We start from the raw sequence: 20437 nt of genomic DNA, 5'->3' as shown, positions 1-20437 counted from the left end.
TGCCCTATGTAATAAGAAAAAGGCGTAAGATAAAGGCTGTATAGTTGGGAGGATACGTAATAAATGCGCGTGGCGGCGGTGCTCATCTCCGTCCCGTTGACCCTTTGAGGAAGTGGGAGAGGGGGAAGAGAATAAAGGAGGGAGGGAAAAAGAGGAGAGAGGGAAGGAGAGGGAAGGAGGAAGTGGGAAAGAGAGGAAGGAGGGAGGGGAGAAAAGGAAGGAAGGGAAGGAAGGAAGAAAGTAGGGGGAGAGAAGGAAGAGAGAGGAGAGAAGGAAGGAGGAGGGGAGAGAAGGAAGGACAGAGGAGGAGAGAAGGAAGGACAGAGGGGTGGTGGTGGTGGGGAGAACCTAAATTAGTCAGTGTGATATCCGGGTTACCACAGTTGACCTTCCCCAGGTTTCCCCAGGTACCCATTTATCCACCAGCCCGAAAGACAGGGTGAACAGCTGGGTGGGCAGCACGCCGACTGCCCAGGCCGGGATTCGAATTCTGGGCTGCGGATTCGTAGTTAGGGACGGTAACCACTGCGCCACTGCTCGGCTGAAAAAAATTATACCGTGATGACAAAGAGCGGATGTATAGCAGGATGATGTGACTGGCTGATGGTGATTAAGCTAATGCAGTAATTATCGATGACCCGGGCGACGGATGAACATAGAGAAAAAAAGGAGGATGAAAATGTATTATGATAGAAGAGGAAAAAAAACGACCAAAACATCCCAAAAGAAACGGGATGACCAAAAAATATATTGAAAAAAAAAAGAGAAAAACGTGCTCACAAAGAAACTACAAAAAAAACATAACAAAACACGAAAAATACACAGAATGACACAAAACATGAGAAAATAGATTATGACAAAAGAGGAAAAAACGACCAAAACATTACAAACGAAACGTGCTGACCAAAAAAAAAAAAAAGAAAACCCAGAAAAAAATCGCGCTACCCCAAAAACTAAAAAAAACATGACAAAAACACAGAATGACACAAAAAATGAAGATAATGAAAATAGATAATGACAAGAGGAAAAAAAACGACAAAACATCACAGAAGAAAGGCGATGACAAAAAATAAAATATATTGAAAAAAAAAGGAAATAAAACGTGCTCCCCAAAAAAACTACAAAAAAATACATGACAAAAAAAAGACACGAAAAAAGCACAATGACAAAAAAGACAGAAAAACGAAAAAAAAAAAACGTAGACCAGAAAAAAAATAGAACAAACAAAAAAAAAAAAGAAAAAAAAAAAGAAAACACCGAATGACCCTAAAAAATGAGAAAAATGAAAAACAACAACCACGTAACACCACTCCATGTTTTGTATCGATGAAAAAATATGTAAATAGCAACCCACCACCAGGGAAACATAGATGCACGCGCGCTTTTCATATCCTGTAAGTAAACTTAGGGAGATAAAGGCGCCGGGTGTGTAATAGAGTTGGAAATGGAATAGAGACAGCGAGATAAAAGGTGAGAGAGAGAGAGAGAGAGAGAGAGACACAGACTATGCGAGGCAGGCAATGATGGAAGGGTTGAATAAGAGGAATAATATGAATAGAAGGAGGAGGAGGAAGAGGAAACATGGAAACATGGACTAGCAGGCAGCAGAAAGCCTGTTGGCTCATTATTAGGCTGCCTGCGTTCAGTGATTCAATCAATCCGTTTGCCATAGGAGTGGCTTGTAGGGAAGGATTAAAGCACTTGTGTATCTACTCTTGGGAACGTTCAGTTCACTCCCGATGCAGAAAATGGCGATCAATGCGTTTCTTGAAGGAGTTGATGGTCTCTGCGCTAACCACTTCTGCAGGAAGGCTGTTCCAGTGGCGAATAGCTCTATTCGAGAAATAACTCCTGCCGATGTCGGTATTGCATCGCTTTGCTTGAATTGTTTTTCCGTTGTTTCTTGTTCTCAGGTTGGCTTGTAGCGTGAAGAGTTTGGAGTGATCAACGTTGCTGAGCTTGTTCAGGTACTTAAAGACTTGTATCATGTCTCCCCGCAGGCGTCTCTTTTCCAACGTGAAGAGGTTGAGTCGCTCGAGTCGCTCTTCATAGGGCTTCGTCCTCAGTGATGGTATCATCTTCGTGGCACGGCGCTGTAGTAGTTCAGCATGCTCTCTAAAGACAGATCCTCTCTTTATCCACACCACACTACATTCACACAACATATACACCTTTTCCCAAAATTAAAATTTCAAAATGGCGCACATACACCAAGCCTCGGAGTCCCCGCCTGGGGGGGGGACCACAAATTCCCCCAGGGAGGACTCCCCTTCTGGCTGCCGACCCGAGAGGTGTCTTGATAACTCCTCGAACCTCTTTCTTCTCAATTTCTGCAACATTCGCGGTCTTCGCTCTAATTTTCATTCTGTGGAACATCATCTCTCCTCCTCTAAACCTCACCTTCTCTTCCTTACCGAAACACAGGTTGCTGAGGCTACTGACAGCAATCTCTACTCTGTTCCCTCCTACTATCTCTATCCTAAATTTCAATCCAAAGCTGGATGTTGCGCCTACGTGCACAACGACATCACTTGCTCTCGTGCCCACAACCTTGACTCTTCTGAATTTTCCACCATCTGGCTAAGACTTCATTGTCACTCTATTACTAAATACATCTGTGCTGTTTATCTCTCACCTAACTCTACCAACTATGTAAAATTCTTTGACTATTTGAATTCTAAAGTGGAGCACATCTTGACCCACTCTCCCTTCGCTGAAATCTCCATCCTAGGAGATTTCAATGTTCACCACCAGCTTTGGCTTTCATCCTCTTTCACTGACCATCCTGGTGAACAAGCCTACAACTTTGCTATCCTCAACGACCTAGAGCAGTTGGTCCAGCACCCTACACGTATTCCCGACCGTCTTGGAGATCGGCCCAACATTCTAGACCTCTTCCTTACCTCAAACCCTTCTGCTTATTCTGTCAAACTGTTCTCTCCGTTGGGCTCCTCCGATCACAATCTTATTTCTGCATCCTGTCCTATCGCTCCTGTACACCCTCTGGACCCACCGAAGAGGCGATGCTTCTTGCATATTGCTTAAGCTCTGTGGGACGACCTGAGGATGTACTTTTCCGATTTCCCGTGGAATGATTATTGCTTTCAGGATAGAGACCCCTCTGTGTGTGCTCAGCGCATCACAGAGGTGATTTTCTCTGGAATGGAGGCATACATTCCTCGTTCTTTCTCTACTCCTCACGCTAAAAAGCCTTGGTTTAATCACGCTTGTTCTCGTGCTGTCAATGATAGAGGTAGCTCACAAAAGGTACCAGAGCCTTCAAACTAATGCTAATTATGAACTTTACATTTCTGCCCGAAATCGTGCCAAATCTATTCTCCGACTAACCAAAAATTCTTTCATTAATAGAAAATGTCAAAACCTTGCTTTCTCTAACTCTTCCCGTGACTTCTGGCATCTAGCCAAAAATATCTCCTCCAACTTCACTTCTTCATCTTTCCCTCCACTCCTCAGTCCTGACGGCAACACTGCCGTCTCATCTATCTCTAAGGCTGAACTCTTCTCTCAAACTTTTTCTAAAAACTCCACTCTGGACGATTCTCGGCATATTCCTCCTACTCATCCCCCCTCTGACTCCTTTATGCCTGTTGTAAAGATTCTTCAAAATGATGTTTTCTACGCCCTCTCTGGCCTCAATCCTCAGAAGGCTTATGGATCTGATGGAGTGCCTCCTATTGTCCTTAAAAACTGTGCCTCCGTGCTGTCACCCTGCCTGGTCAAACTCTTTCGCCTCTGCCTGTCAACATCTACCTTTCCTTCTTGCTGGAAGTATGCCTTCATACAGCCTGTGCCTAAGAAGGGTGACCGCTCCAATCCCTCAAACTACCGTCCTATAGCTTTACTTTCTTGTCTATCTAAAGCTTTTGAATCAATCCTTAACTGGAAGATTCAAAAGCACCTTTCCACTTCTGACCTTCTATCTGATCGCCAGTATGGGTTCCGCAAGGGGCGTTCTACTGGTGATCTCCTATCCTTCTTAACTGACTCTTGGTCATCCTCTCTTAGCCGTTTCGGTGAAACTTTTGATATTGCGCTGGACATATCAAAAGCCTTTGATAGGGTCTAGCACAAATCTTCTTTCTAAACTACCCTCCTACGGTTTCTATCCTTCTCTGTACCTTTATCTCCAGTTTCCTTGCTGACCGGTCTATTTCTGCGGTGGTAGACGTTCACTGTTCTTCTCCTAAATCTATTAACAGTGGTGTCCCACAGGGTTCTGTCCTATCTCCCACTCTTTTTCTGTTGTTCATTGATGATCTTCTTTCCAAAACGAACTGTCCTATCCATTCCTACGCCGATGATTCCACTCTGCATTACTCAACTTCTTTTAATAGAAGACCCACCCTTCAGGAACTTAACGACTCAAGGCTGGAGGCTGCAGAACGCTTAGCCTCAGACCTTACTATTATTTCCGATTGGGGCAAGAAGAACCTGGTGTCCTTCAACGCCTCAAAAACACAGTTTCTCTACCTATCCACTCGACACAATCTTCCAAACAACTATCCCCTATTCTTTGACAACACCCAGCTATCACCTTCCTCAACACTAAACATCCTCGGTCTATCCTTAACTCAAAATCTCAACTGGAAACTTCATATCTCATCTCTTACTAAATCAGCTTCCTCGAGGCTGGGCGTTCTGTACCGTCTCCGCCAGTCCTTCTCCCCTGCACAGTTGCTGTCCATATACAGGGGCCTTGTCCGCCCTCGTATGGAGTAAGCATCTCATGTGTGGGGGGGCTCCACTCACACAGCTCTTCTGGACAGAGTGGAGGCTCAGGCTCTTCGTCTCATCAGCTCTCCTCCTCATACTGATAGTCTTCTACCTCTTAAATTTCGCCGCAATGTTACATCTCCTTTTATCTTCGACCGATATTTCCATGCTTACTGCTCTTCTAAACTTGCTAACTGAATGCCTCCCCCTCTCTCCCACGGCCCCGTTGCACTCGACTTTCTACTCGTGTTCACCCCTATGCTGTCCAAATCCCTTATGCAAGAGTTAACCAGCATCTTCACTCTTTTATCTGTATTTCCTCCTGCCTACGACTTGAACTCTTTCAAGAGGAGGGTATCAGGACACCTCTCCTCCCGTATTTGATCTTCCTTTCGGCCACCTCTTTTGTTTCTTTTTTAGGAGCAGCGAGTAGCGGGCTTTTTTTTATTATTGTTTTCTTTTTTTGTGTGCCGTTGAGCTGCCTCCTTTGTTGTAAAAAAAAAAAAAAAATTAGGAGACCAGAATTGCACGGCGTATTCCAGGTGGGGCCTTACCAGCGAGTTATACAAGGATATCATAACTCCCGGCGTCTTGTATTCGAAGTTCCTCGCTTTGAACCCAAACATTGTATTGGCTTTCTTACAGGCGGACTTGCAGTGTTTTATTTGTTTCAAGTCACTGCTGATGGTGACCCCGAGGTCTCTTTCCTCTTGCACAACATGTAGTGGTTCGCCACCCATGTGGTATGTGTGGTTGCTGTTTCTGGATCCGATATGCATTACTTTACATTTGGCAGTGTTGAAGGATATCTGCCATTTTTCTGACCACCGAGTGATCTGGTCCAGGTCTCTCTGGATAATTTCGCAGTCTGCCGTTGTGAGGGCCTTCCCACCCACCTTTGTGTCGTCGGCAAATTTTGAAAGATTGGATTTCAATCCTAGTTCTAGGTCGTTGATATATATGATGAAAAGTATGGGTCCCAGCACTGACCCCTGTGGCACTCCACTTGTGACCGGGAGCCACTCGGAGGCCTGTCCGTTGAGTACAACTCGTTGTTTTCTTCCAGTGAGCCAGTCCTTGATCCACGCTGTCAGATTGCCGCCTAATCCCGTCGACTTTAATTTCTTGAAGAGTCTTTCGTGTGGCACTTTGTCAAAAGCTTTCTGAAAGTCTAGATATATAACATCGCTGGGGATATGATTATCCCAGTTTTCATAGATACCTTGGAAGAAGTCCAATAAATTGGTTAAGCATGAGCGCTTATTCCTGAAACCGTGCTGAGCATCAGAAATGATGTTGTTGTCTTCAAGGAACCTAGCGAGTTTGTCTCTGATGATCTTCTCGAGGATTTTTCCGGCCACAGAGATCAGGCTGATTGGTCTGTAGTTTAGGGCCACACTTTTGTCTCCCTTTTTGTAGATCGGAGTTACATTCGCTTGTTTCCAGTCTTTTGGGACTTTGTTTTGTTGTAGTGACAGATTGTAGATGATGGTGAGTGGCTTGAGGATTTGCTGCTTGAGTTCCTTGAGCAGCCTGGGTGACAAGTCGTTGGGTCCGGTGGTCTTGTTTGTCTCGAGTTTGTCTAGGTACTTTTTCACATCCCGTTCGTCGATTGTGCCAATTTCTAGGGGAGTGATTCCCATCGGTGGGGTAGGGCTCTCGGGTACGGACTGGGTATTCTCGACCGTGAACACAGACGCGAAGTTTTTGTTTAGGATTTCGACCATTTGTCTACTGTCCTGTGTTAGTACGTCACTTTTATCTTTTAAGGGACCGATATTGCTTTTTGTCTTCTTTTTGGTACTTATATACGTGAAGAACTTTTTCGGGTTGGACTTGGCTTCGCGTGCAATTTGCTTTTCATATTCGCGTTTACGCTGGCGAATGAGTGTTCTGCAAGCTCTGAGGCTTTGATGGTACTGCTCGCGTGCCTCGTCAGTGCCGTTTTCTTTGAGCGAGTTGTATTTTCTCTTCTTTAAATTAATCGCCCGTCGAACCTGGGTAGTCATCCATGGTGGGCTTGTGGCATTATTTGTTCTCCTTGTCTTCATGGGAACAGTTGTTCTCTCTACCTCCAGGAGTTTGTTCTTGAAGCCATTCCACGCTCCGTCCACAGGAGTGTAGGTCATGGGTTCCCAAGTTGTCTGGGTTAGCAGCTCACGAGCGAAATTAAAATTGGCTCTTTTGTAGTCTGGAATCTTGGACGTGTTTTCGGTGAGTTCATGGTCTGTTCTGATCTTTAGGCGGATTAGGTGATGGTCGCAACCATCCAGTTTTTCGCCGACTTGACATTCACGTGTGTTGTGGTGGTGGTGTGCTCTTGGTGATGAAGTGATGTTATTAGCCCTACTGATGACGTTAGCCTAGTTGTGGTGACGATGGTGATGATGAAAGTAGTTATGTATGGTGGTGGTGGTGGTGGCGACCTAATTAATGGTGCCGGTTGAACGTGATGTATAGGCGTTGTGGGGTTCTTGAAAGGTCTGGGCTTCCGAAAATCCCGTAAATTCTCAGCAATAAAAAATATAAAATAAAATATTTGAAAATTGAGTTTTCAGACTCACAGCCCCTCCCAGTCACTTATTATTTAAATGACCAGTCACACTACCATAGGTTAAGCGAAGACAGATGAAACCAGCTCTTAAGTTTATTTAAATCAACAAAGAAACTCGCTGGAAATTAAGAAATAATTAATTAATCCCTGGCACACAGCAACCTAGCTATCTATCTTAAAACATCCTATGCAAATAGATTACTTAACTGTAGGTGGGAGAAGCGGGAGCCACACCTGATCTACCTCGTGGTTTGGAGCCCTGGAGTCCTTCTTCAGTCCTCTCTCGTTCCTCTCTGCAACACGCCGTGCCCTCTTCACCTTCCAACGGCTTCCCTCGCCTTGCAGTACACAGTCACGCTGGACTTGTGTATACAACAAAGGCAGGTAAACCACCACGATGGACACGTGACACGGAAGGATGGTGAGGGACGTTTGGACGCGGTGAAATCTGGGCGGAAGATGGTTGTGGGGAGCGGCAAGACCCACAATGCTCAGCGCCCCGGCCGCGTACAAGATGTCAGCTCTCGCCTCAGTGACATCTCGTTTTCTGTGTAACACTTACGCTAAACGCCCTACGGCTATGGTTTATTATTTATTAATAACCTAACACATGCACTTGGTAATAGTGGGTCATGCGTCCCACACATAGCTCAGCTTTGGCAGTAATAACGAATATGATTTGAAATAGCGCGCTGTTCCCGCCTTCTAGTTTTCCCGTCTTGGTGAGGGACTGAGTTCCCGCTCTCTCAATCAAAATGGCGGTCACTTCTGCGGTATTTTTCCACGGACTATTTCTTGAATAATGAAATCATGACAGGCGTGATGGAGGTGGAGGTAATAATGGTGGTGGTGGTGGTGGCGGTACTGTTGTCAGGGGTATATTCGAGGCTGTCAAAAGGTGCTGGAAATAAGTGTGGTGCGGGGTTGCCGTGTTGGTTATGCTATGATATGTTAGGTTATGTTCTGTTGTATTATGTTATGTTATGCTAGGTTAGGTTAGGCTAGGTTATCTTATGTTATGTTAGATTAGGATAAGATAGGTTATCTCATATTATGCTATATTATGTTATGCTATGCTGTGTTAGGTTATGTTCTGTTGTATTATGTTATGTTATGTTATGTTATGTTAGGTTATCTTATGTTATGTTAGATTAGGATAGGTTCGGTTATCTCATATTATGCTGTATTATGTTATGCTATGCTATGTTATGTTAGGTTATGTGGTTGAATGTCGCGCACATTACGTTTATGTACTGATAGTGTTATAGATTTTTTATCTTATTCTGTGTTCTGTAGTATGTATTTGGCAACACTGCTTGTAACTATAACAACAACAACCGAAATATCAACGTCTCGTTCCGCGGTAATTTTCCCCCCACACAAAAATAATATAAAGATTAAAATGTATCAACTATTTTACAAGCAACATCGTTTTTTTTGTCATTTTCCTCACACAACAATAAATAAATTAAGATTGAAAGGTATTGACTATTTTAACAACAGCAGTTTGTTTTGGGCAACTTTCGTCGGAAAACAGAAATCAATAGACTAGAATGTTTTGACTGTTTTGATGATGGTGGTTTGTGATAGTGTCCGATATGTAGGCACAACACAACACAGCACAACACAGCACAACACAACAAAGCATAGCACAACACAACACAGGCAGGAGGAGGAGGATGCAGCAGGAAAGCACTCGTCATCATCGCCACAACACAACGTAACACAACACAACACAGGACAGGAGGAGGAGGAGGAGGACGAGGACGAGGATGCAGCAGGAAAGCACTCGTCATCATCGTCACAACACAACGTAAAACAACACAACACAGGACAGGAGGAGGAGGAGGAGGAGGACGAGGAGGAGGATGCAGCAGGAAAGCACTCGTCATCATCATCGTCCCTCGGCGGTCCTTCCTGTAGCGGGGCAGGTAGTCCGCTGGTCACGGTGCAGGCAGGGCTGAGGTGCGGGCCGCCGTTCCCAGGAGTGCCGTCCGTCGCCCGCCGTCACATACTTCCTATTTTTCTCTTTTTTTTTCTCTTTCTGATCCTAATTCTTCCTTTTGTCCCTCCTCCTCCTTAGCAAAAGTTCAGCAATGTTGATCACTCCAAACTCCTCACGCTACAAACTAACCCGAGGACAAGAAACAATGGAAAAACAATTCAAGCAAAGCGATGCAATACCGACATCGGCAGGAGTTATTTCTCGAATAGAGTTGTTCGCCACTGGAACAGCCTCCCTGCAGTGGTTAGCACAGAGACCATCAACTCCTTCAAGATACGCATTGATCGGCACTTTGCTGCATCGGGAGTGAACTGAATGTATAGGTACACAAGTGCTTTAATCCTTCCCTGTAAGCCACTTCCGTGGCTGAGTGATTGATTAAATCACTGAAAGCAGGCAGCCTTGTAATGAGCCAACAGGCTTTCTGCTGCCTGCCCGTCCATGTTTCCTCCTTCTCCTCCTCCTCCTCCGCCTCTTATAATTTTGTCTTTTTCCATCTTCTTCCCTCTGATCTTCCTCCTCCTCTTCTTTTCTTTCCTGTTCTTCCTCCTGTACTTTTATTTTTTTCTTATCTCCTCTATTTCACAGATCCTCCTCCTCCTCCTCCTCTTCCTCTTATCCTCCATCTCTGCCTTCTCATCTACCTTCTCTGTCTTCCTTCTTCTTTCACCACCTTCATCCTTAGTCCACTGATATTCCTCCTCCTTCTCCCGCTCCATCTCCTCTTCCTCCTCCTCCTCCGTCGCCCACCTGCCCCAGCCCCCTCATCGTCCCCGCCGCCGCCGCCGCCGCCGCCGTCATAAACATTGCCTCGCGCTGTCCGGCTTGCATATGAATGAGCCGCACTAAACTAATCGGATATACGAGTGGAATTATCGCCGTTTAATGATTGTGTGGATTGAATTTATATGGAAATGAGACGCGGTGGGCTCCGTTTATTGTATTTTTTGTATTTTTTGCTTTATTTAGGTCTACTGATGAGGTTTGCTAAGGTCCGTATTCTCTCAGACACTTTTAGCTGTCTCACAAGTGTTCTCCAAGGCCACGAAGGAGGTTAGGCGGGTTCTCATGAGTGTTTCACGTTCATGGTGCAGAAGCCTTGTCAAACTACCTCTTGGCTCATAAAACTACCCATGGAAATACAAACACAACCTCTACTTGCGACAGCCCTATCAAAAGTGGGTGTGTAAGCCCCGAAATGTTTGAGAATATGTGTCTTAGTCCCTCACACATTTTTAGATGAATGTTTTATGCCCACATTCTCAAGCAATTCGGGGCTTACACACCCACATTTGATAAGCCTTTCTTGGAGGTTGTGTTAGTATTTCCATGGGTAGTTCTATGAGCCATGTGGTAGTTTAACAATGCTTCTGCACAAGGAATATGAAAAACACTCACGAGAACTCGACTAATCTCATTTGTGGCCTTTGAAAATCGCCGTTGTGAGAACCGAAAGCGCCTGAAAATAGGAACCTACGCAGAAACACACACAGCAAAAGTACAATGCAGTGGCTGTGTGACGTCTACAAATTGCTCTGTAGATTGGGGTGTCCGAATACTTGTTTTCGTTCTCTGTTGTCGGTAAGAGCCAGACAGACAGACAGGCAGCGTGGCGAGGGAGGTTACATGTGGTGGGGAGCAAGGTACTGAGAGAGGAGAGTCAGGAGACCGTGTACCCTCTCTGTATCTTGATGGCGAGGGTAGCAAGGTAGTGAAGGCTGTGGTGGTGCCGGGGACTGTAACACATGGAGAAAAGGGAACACCTATTAGAAGTTATGGGAACTCGTGTCTAGGCTACTTCGGCAAATGGTTATAGAGACTGTGTACTTATATATCCTGGTGGTGAGGGTTGCGAGGTAGTGAAGGTTGCTGTGAGTGTAAGGGGAACACCTGTTTGAATCAAGGGAACGTGTCTTTACTACGGCATGTCAGGGAACCCTCAACACTTATTAAAGTGGAAGCAGAGGAAGAAACTGAGAGACTGCAAATTTATAACAGTATCAGTTGGAATGGCGACCCAGATAAATGATAATACAATGCTTACGAAGTGGTCTCGGAAGTTACTTTTATATATATTTTATTTATTTTTAACGTGTTGGTAATTTTTTTTCTTTTTTCTTCTTGCAGGTGAGTTGACGTGTGTGAGGAAGGAAAGAAGGAAGGAAGAAGGATGGAAGGAAGGTAAGAATGAATGAATGAAGAAAAAAAGGAAGAAAGAAGGAAAGAAAGAAAGAAAGAAAGAAAGAAAGGAAGGTAGGAAGGATGAATGGATTAATAAGGAAAGGTAGGTAGAAAACAAGAAAGCAAGAAAGAAAATAAAGGAAGGAAGGAAGGTAGGAAGGATGAATGGATGGATGGATGAAGAAAGATAGATAGAAAACAAGTACCGTAAGCAAGAGAGAAAAGAAAGTATGAAAGGAGGGGAGGAAGGATGAATGGATGGATGAATGAAGAAAGAAAGATAGATAGAAAACAAGTAAGCAAGAAAGAAAAGAAAGAAAGGAAGGAAGGAAGGAAGGTAGGAAGGATGAATGGATGGATGAATGAAGAAAGAAAGATAAATAATAAACAAGTAAGCAAGAAAGAAAGGAAGAAGGAAGATAGGAAGGATGAATAGATGAAGAAAGATAGATAGAAAACAAGTAAGCAAGAAAAGAAAGAAAGGAAGGAAGAAAGAAGGAACGGATGGATGGATGAATGGATGGATGAAGAGAGAAAGATATATAGAAAACAAGTAAGCAAGAATGAATGAATAAGAAAGAAAGGAAGGAAGGAAGGTAGGAAGGATGAAATGATGGACTGATTAAGAAAGAAAGATAAATAGAAAACAAGTAAGAAAGAAAGAAAAGAAAGAAAGTCGCGTCCATGGGAGCTCTGTGTTTCTGTGTTGTTGATGTGCCAAGGATGAACCGCGTTGAGGAGACCATGTTATCAAGGCAGTGTTATTAATGATGTACCGACCGTCTGTTCTCTCCCTTCACCTTTATCGTCACTAATATCGCACCTTAACCTTGCATCCATGTGTCCCTGGTGATTCCTCTACTGCCCTTTATCCTGTCACAGTTCCATATTTTCTGCCTCCATTCATTTCCCTATTCATGTTTTAATCTTGGTCCCGTATTCTCAGACGCTTTCGGCTCTCACAACAAACATTTCCAAAGGTCACAAAGAAGATTAATCGGGTTCTCGTGAGTGTCTTTCACGTTCATGGTGCAGAGCCTTGTCAAACTATCACTATATAGACTAAAGAAACTACTCATGGAACTACTAATACAACCTCTACCATTGGCTTATTATAACAATCTTACATACCTAATTCATTACAATTAGGTAAGAACCGTCACGTAAGAAATGATGTAAAGAGTAATATGGCAAGGCACAACGAAGCACAGGTTAGTGTAAAACAGGGCATTGTTTTTTAAAGAAAGTATGGCATTGTTATATAAGTATAGTTGTTTTCGTTAAATAAAGGAAGTACCCCAAAAATGGATGTATCTCTTGAAATTACTAATGACTAAAGTAGAACAATAACTTTAATCTCACGCATTTTAATAAGCTCTGGAAACAAATTCATCTATCTATCTATCTATCTAATAAATCTTAACTTTATTTTTTGGTTTGCCAATGGAACTATAAAAAAAGGCTACATCTGTGGAAATTAGTGATTAAAGTATGATCATAACTTTAGCTTCATATACTTCATTAATCTCTGGCACATAAACATTCATAAAAAACATCCTTAAGAACCGCCGTGAATAAGGACCCCTCGCCTCGCCGCTGCCCGCCGTGGAGCTGTCGCCGCCGCAGGGGAGGACGCGTCGCCGCCTCTCCGTGTTTTTTCAGATAATTTCAGTGACACGTGAACGGCCTTGTTAAGAAACGAAGAAAAAACACGAAATGGAGGAAAGACGTTCAAGATTATATAGCGAAGAGGCGATAAAAGGTAAACAGGATAGAGAATAAGTGATAGAATAGAAGTAGAGTAGAAATATAATAGATTGATACATTGATTGATTGATTGATTGATTGATAGCTAGATGGAAAGATAGATAGAAAAAAAGAAGAAATGGCAGTAGTAAGATGAACAGTAATAAAAAAAAAAAAATCCATAAATTCATTGGTAGTGGGGTTAGGTACAGGAGCTGCCTTGTATAGAGCTATCGACGAGCCTCTTGCAAAATCCTCGTGTTTCTTATGTTGGTATGTTAAAGTACTCAACTTTTACACCTGGCAAACTACATTAACGCAGTGAAAAAATCCCGTAATGAACACCACTGAGTGCCCATAGGTCGCAGAAGTGGAGTCTGGCGTGGTAACCTTCTAGCTTATCGGTGGCGCACTTGGTATGCTGCCCCGACCTATACTCAGAAGGCCCGGGTTCGGTTCCCTACACTCAGTGGTGTTCGTTACGGGGCGTACTCCGCTTTGCAACCCTTTCACTACTCAATACCGTTTTATTGTCTATACTAATTTCTATAACTGGTCGTATTAGTTTTCATAATATTTAATTCATATCATTTTTGTCTCTAGCACTATGATCTCAGGTTTATATTCCTAATAATTTCTTAGACTCACATTTGATATGTCTTTTGTTAAGGTTGTGCTAGTAATTCCATGGGTAGTTTTAACAGCCTAGTGATAGTCTGGCAAGGCTTCTGCACCATGAACTCGATAAACACTCATGAGAACCCGACTAATCTCCTTTGTGGCCTTTTATAAATAGTTGATAAGGCTTCCGTAAAGGTTGTGTTACTAATTCCATGGGTAGTTTTAACAGCCTATTGATAGTTTGGCAAGGCTTCTGCACCATGAACTCGAAAAACACTCATGAGAACCCGACTGATCTCCAGTAAGGCCTTTGGAAATAGGTTACAAAGTTTTCCTAGAGGTTGTGTTACTAATTCCATGGGTAGTTTTAATAGCCTAGTAACAGTTTGGCAAGACTTCTGCACCGTGAACTCGAAAAACACTCATGAGAACCCGACTAATCTCCTTCCTGGCCTTTGGAAATAGTTAAGACTTTCATAAAGGTTGTGTTAATATTTTCATGGGCAGCTTTAATAGTCTAATGATAGTTTGGCAAGACTTCTGCACCTTGAACTCGAAAAACACTCATGAGAACCCGACTAATCTCCAGTATGGCCTTTGGAAATTGGTTATAAGGCTTTCCTAGAGGTTGTGTTACTTTTTCCATGGGTAGCTTTAATGGCCTAGTGATAGTTTGGCAAGACTTCTGCACCGTGAACTCGAAACACACTGATGAGAACCCGACTAACCTTCTTTGTGGCCTTTGGAAATAGTTAAGACTTTTATAAAGGTTGTGTTAATATTTCTAAGGGCAGTTTAATAGCCTAGTCATAGTTTCGCAAGACTTCTAGGCCCGTATCCTCGACAATTATTAATACTAAACTTGCTATTAACTTTCGACTTTAGTATTAACTTCACTCTCAAAGTGTATCCTCAACAACTATTAGCCTAATACCGACTATTAACTTTGGTATTAACTTGGGAGTGCTGGCGAGGACTTCTTAACACTTAATAGTAAAGTTAATAGTGAATCCCAGACCCAGACCCATATCAACATGGCCACCGGACTTCCTCGCCCAGCCCGCCTCCGCAATTTAGAGTTCGATAGGGCGCTTTGGAACTGTATAACGATGGTGAACTTGTCAAGACATACATATTAGACCGTGCAGGAATGGAGTATGTGACTGATTTGGTGAGAAGAGAGCTACAAGATCCAGTTCAAAGGGAGCATTCCCTCACCCCGGGGTTGAAAGTGATTTTGACTTAAAGATACTTGGCTACAGGAAAAATGCTGCAGTGTTCAAGTGATGAGTTTGGGGTAGGCCAGAGTAGTGTAAGCAGGGTGATTGTGGAAACTCTGGCCGCCCTCAGTGACCCGTAGGTAGTCGGGAGGTTTATCCTGTCTCCCCTTGATAGGGTGGAGATCCGTGTAAAGCAAGCAGAATTCTACCAACTTGCCGGTGTTGTGGGAGTGATAGACTGTACCCATGTGAAAATAATGGCACCAAAGGAAAACGATGTAGTTTATGTCAACAGAAAAAAAAATAAACATAGCTTGAACATACAATTAGTGTTTGATGCCTTTGTTATTGATTAAAATGTGAAATATTCGAGTTAAGGAAAACAAAACATGGGAAAAAACTTTATTTGTAGCAGAAAGGTACACACATGCCAATGAAAAAAATGACATTAAAATTGCATTAAAATGTCATTTAGAATATGATTTATAATTATTGTTGCTTTAAAATCAAGTTAGAAAACAAATTACTCCTGCCAGTTATTCATATTGAGATAATGGTGGTAAGAAAGCTTGTTAGAGACGTCTGCCAGTGTGAGGGAGGATGAACGAAAGGTCGAGGTGACCACATCGCGAACATCATGACTTATGAGTGAAGTAAAACGAGGTTACTTGGTTTCTGTTTACAAAGTTCCAAGTGGAAAAACAACTTAATTGTGAATTCAGTGTATACTTTTCTGGAGTATTGTGTTTACTGAGTGAATTGGTGACCAATCTGTTGCTATTTGTGTCTTGCTTGAAGATATTCATCATTGGATTCAAAGCTATGGTATTAATGTGCAATAGTCATCATAACAAAATACGTAGTAATTAATTACATATGTCAACCTATTTATTTTCATGAGATCATGGTATGACCACTGAAAAACATAGCTTTTTATCTTGGCTCCATTACAAATTCAGTATAATTACTCTATTAGTGGAATCTAGTTTTCAGCATCTTTTATTATTATGCCAATATTCTAAGCACTCAGCTTGCAAACATGCTTAGGTTTATGTTGTCAGCTTGGGTCGGACTTATGTGAACACTTTACCAAGTGACCTAAGATTACTCAGTGCTCGCAAAGCTATGGTATTAACGTGCAATGGTCATCATACCAAAATACGTAGTAATTAATTATATATGTCAACCTAATTATTTTCATGAGATCATGGTATGACCACTGAAAACATAGCTTTTTTTTTATCTTAGCTCCATTACAAATTCAGTATATAATTATTCATATATTCAATAAAGTAGTGGAATCCAGTTTTCAGCATCTTTTATTATTATGCCAATATTCTAAACACTCAGCTTGCAAACACGCTTAGGTTTATGTTGTCAGCTTGGGTCGGACCTAGGTGAACACTCTACCAAGTGACCTAAGATTACTCAATGCTGCCATATAGGTTACTACATCTTTGATTGTGAGTTCATCAGAGAGATTATATATATATATAATATATATATAATATATATATATAATATATATATATATATATATATATATATATATATATATATATATATATATATATATATATATATATATATATATATATATATATATATATATATATATATATATATATATATATATATATATATATATATATATATATATATATATATATATATATATATATATATATATATATATATATATATATATATAAAAAACTGTCTGCCCTAGTGTCCCTCCCACTTTTGAAGGCCAAATGACGCCCCTGATTGTAACAACGCATCTTGTAACACCCATGACTGGGTGCCGGTGCAAATCTCCTCATTTAACACCGAGAAATTAATCTAGGCTCTAGGGAACTCGGAAAAATCCAAGTTAGAGAGTGCTGGCTGTGGAGATTGAACCAGTGACCTTCGACATACAAAGCCATGTCTGTCAGTCGAGCCAATAAAGGTAAAGGTAAAGTTGGGGCATACGCTGTAGCAGCGCGTGGCCTCGGTGCTCATCTCCGTAACATTGGGCCTTGAGCCTGTGGTGGGAGGGAGCCCATTACCCCGGGACACAGGGCCAGTGTGAAATCCGGGTTACCACAGTTTCCCCAGGTAATCATTTATCGACCAGCCCGAGAGGGAGGATGATCAGCTGGGTGAGCTGCACGCCGACTGCCCAGGCCGGGATTCGAACCCGGGCCCGCGTAGAAGCCAGGCATGCTGACCACTAGACCACGGAGGCGTATTGGAGCCCAATCTCAAGTGAACCCGCTCACAATGGCACACAATTTTTTTCCCTTAAATTTTGTGCTTTGAATGAATTTGCTAACCATTTGTCGAAAAACAGCAGAGATTATTTTTCACCCCTTCCACCCTAACCTCCTCAGTAACAAAAAAAAGAGAAAATCATAGCCTTGAGGCAGTAATATTCAGCCCCAGCATCAAAAAATTATACTGCTGCCCTATGAAAGACATCTCTTAACTCCGATGAAGTAGGTGGTGACTGTGGTGGAGCAGCTTCATTGTCATCCCTTGCAGTGGCAGGTGTCATTGGGCCAGCAGATGATGAAGCAGTGGCTGGTGTCATTGGGCCAGCAGATGATGAAGCAGTGGCTGGTGTCATAGGGCCAGCAGATATTGAAGCAGTGGCTGTTGCCGGAGCAGCTAATGGTATCTTTTCCACAAGTAATGAACAATGTGCTGGGATGGTCTCTAGCAATACTGATAAAGTGTGTATCTACAAAGAATATGAATTTAAGGGTGATTAATAAATTGTTTTAATAAGAATATAAAAGTTTTTGCCAAAAACATACAGGCCAGTCAATATTTCACTGCTGCTTGACTGTTGCTGCTGTCCTATCCCTAGCACATCATGTCAGTGCTGAATGGCTCTGGTACCCCTTCAAATACATGAGACGAGCAGCCTATGATGTCATACACCAGTTTATCTACCACAGTTAATGTCATAGTTATATAGGCAGGCGCCTGCGTATCTGTGGTGCCACACGTGTGGGGCACTCAGGTGCTGTTGGGAAATGTCATTGTTATGAAGGGGCAGGGGTAAACCAGTGTATGCTGTGAGGCCTTGGTGTGGAAGTTCCCTGTCTGAACTGTGCAGCTAATCCCCCATACAGTGAGTGCCATTTTTTACTCCCTCAGGGGCTGTGCAGCTGAGAGAGTGGTGTACATGAGTGTGAGTGTGTGAGTAAGTGTGTGCCTGTCTTGGCTAAAACCCTTCATTGGTGGAAGACAACCAAGGTATTTAGATAGATTGATAGCCATTGACAGATGAACATTAAAAAAAATTCTATATCAAATATGCAGTTCACTGCTATGAACTTATTAACTTTAAGCTGAAATAAAGGCATTGTGGCCAGTATAGCTGCATTCTGTGAGCACATAAAAAACTAACTAATATAAGTTTTACATTTAAAGACATAACAACTAAAAAAATTACCAGTCTGCCGCTGCTCATTCTTGCACTTGGCAATGCAAGGCTTTGATTTTTGTTGTACGTTGTACCAACGCCTCTCACAGTCATCCTGCGTACGGGGTCCACTCCCAGGGAAGGCACTGTCAGGGTATAAATGTGAAGCAAGTTTCTTAATCGTTTCACTATGGCATGCTTTTTATTTCTCATACCTTCTCCAATAACATTTAATACATGCTGTGATGGAAAGCTAAATCAGTACCAATATTTTATTTACATGCATCATAAGACATTAACTTTTTAGTTGTTATGAACATGGCCATAAATACTACTTTTCATTACCTACTTTTCTAAAATGCTTTTCTCTAAGTAGGAGGATATTACACAATACAGCTATACAAAAAAATTCAAAGCATTAATCTTAATTCCATTCTTTTGAGTACTTCTAACCTAACATTATATCACCAGAAACTGTTTGACCAATGCTATCAAAATAATATTTTAATCTTACTTTACCATTCTCATCAAATCTACCTATTCCGATATAGTCTTAACATAAAATATTTGTAAAAGTGTTGAGAGCCTGGCATGCCCAACCCACCAACCCTCCAAAAAAAATCTAAATAAGGAATAAATAAAACAACAGGTAAATATGACTTGACTCACTTATACTAACCCCCTTTCCACCCTAACAAACTTGGGGACCTACCATGTTAGGTTAGGACGTGTTTGGTAGGACATGTTTAGCAGGAGTTGGTTTAGTCATGTTGGATTGTTGAGGGAGTGGGGGTTGCAGCAGAAATGGTCATGATGATGCTATTCACATGGAGCAGTAGGAAAAAGTATGTCCTGTTTGGAAACTCTGTGGTTGTGTTTGTATACAAAAATACCCATTTGACGAGGTTAGGTTAGTTTGCAAGTTACTTGAATCATAGATATGTGAATACGTAACAAAAAATAAATAAAAGCGTTAACCTTAATTTCATTATCTTGAGTACATTCCAATCTAACATTATATCACCATAATCTGTTTGGCCAATGCTATAAATATACTATTTTAATCTTATTTTACCGTTCTCACGAAACCTACCTATTCCCATATAGTCTTGACATAAAGTACTTGTAAAAGTGTCCATAGTCTGGCATGCCTAGCATCCCCCCCAATAAAAATAAATAATAAACAAATAAAAATAAATAAAGAATAAAAAAAGGGCAAATATGCCTTAACTATCTATACCAACCCCCTCTTCTCCCCCAACAAACTTGGCATGTTAAGTTAGGATGTGTTCGGTAGGACGGGGCAGGTTTGGCACTTGGGGACCTACCATGTTTGGTTAGGATGTGTCAGGTAGGACAGGTTTAGCAGGAGTTGGTTTAGTTATGTTAGATTGTTGAGGGAGTGGGGGTTGCAGCAGAAATGGTCATGATGATGCTATTCACGTGAAGCAGTAGGAAAAAGTATGTTCTGTTTGGAAACTCTGTGGTTGTGTTTGTATACAAAAATACCCATTTGACGAGGTTAGGTTAGTTTGCAAGTTACTTGAATCATGAATATGTGAATATGTAACAAAAAAATAAAAGCATTAAACTTAATTTCATTATCTTGAGTACATTCCAATCTAACATTATATCACCATAATCTGTTTGACCAATGCTATAAATATACTATTTTAATCTTACTTTACCATTCTCACAAAACCTACCTATTCCCATATAGTCTTGACATAAAGTACTTGTAAAAGTGTCCATAGTCTGGCATGCCTAGCATCCCCCCCCCCCCCAATAAAAAAAATAATAATAAACAAATAAAAATAAATAAAGAATAAAAACAGGGCAAATATGCCTTAACTATCTATACCAACCCCCTCTTCCCCCCCAACAAACTTGGCATGTTAAGTTAGGATGTGCTCGGTAGAACGGGGCAGGTTTGGCATGGTTAGGTTTAGTTATGTTAGGTT

General features: G+C 41.9%; 1 long non-coding RNA gene across 1 annotated transcript in view; it reads right to left on the bottom strand.

Annotated features, from left to right (window-relative positions):
• Positions 1–17537: 17537 nt before the first annotated feature.
• The window catches only part of LOC126990793 (uncharacterized), a 3658-nt gene continuing 758 nt past the window's right edge, over positions 17538–20437 (bottom strand). The window contains exons 2-3 of the long non-coding RNA XR_007744733.1: positions 18507–18622; positions 17538–17786 (exon numbers count right to left, since the gene is read on the bottom strand). This is a non-coding gene — a long non-coding RNA (uncharacterized LOC126990793). The remainder of the gene's footprint in view (positions 17787–18506; positions 18623–20437) is intronic.

This window comes from Eriocheir sinensis, unplaced genomic scaffold, assembly GCF_024679095.1.
Source record: "Eriocheir sinensis breed Jianghai 21 unplaced genomic scaffold, ASM2467909v1 Scaffold201, whole genome shotgun sequence".
Lineage (NCBI taxonomy): Eukaryota > Metazoa > Arthropoda > Malacostraca > Decapoda > Varunidae > Eriocheir > Eriocheir sinensis.
This window is presented reverse-complemented; position numbering and strand designations above follow the sequence as displayed.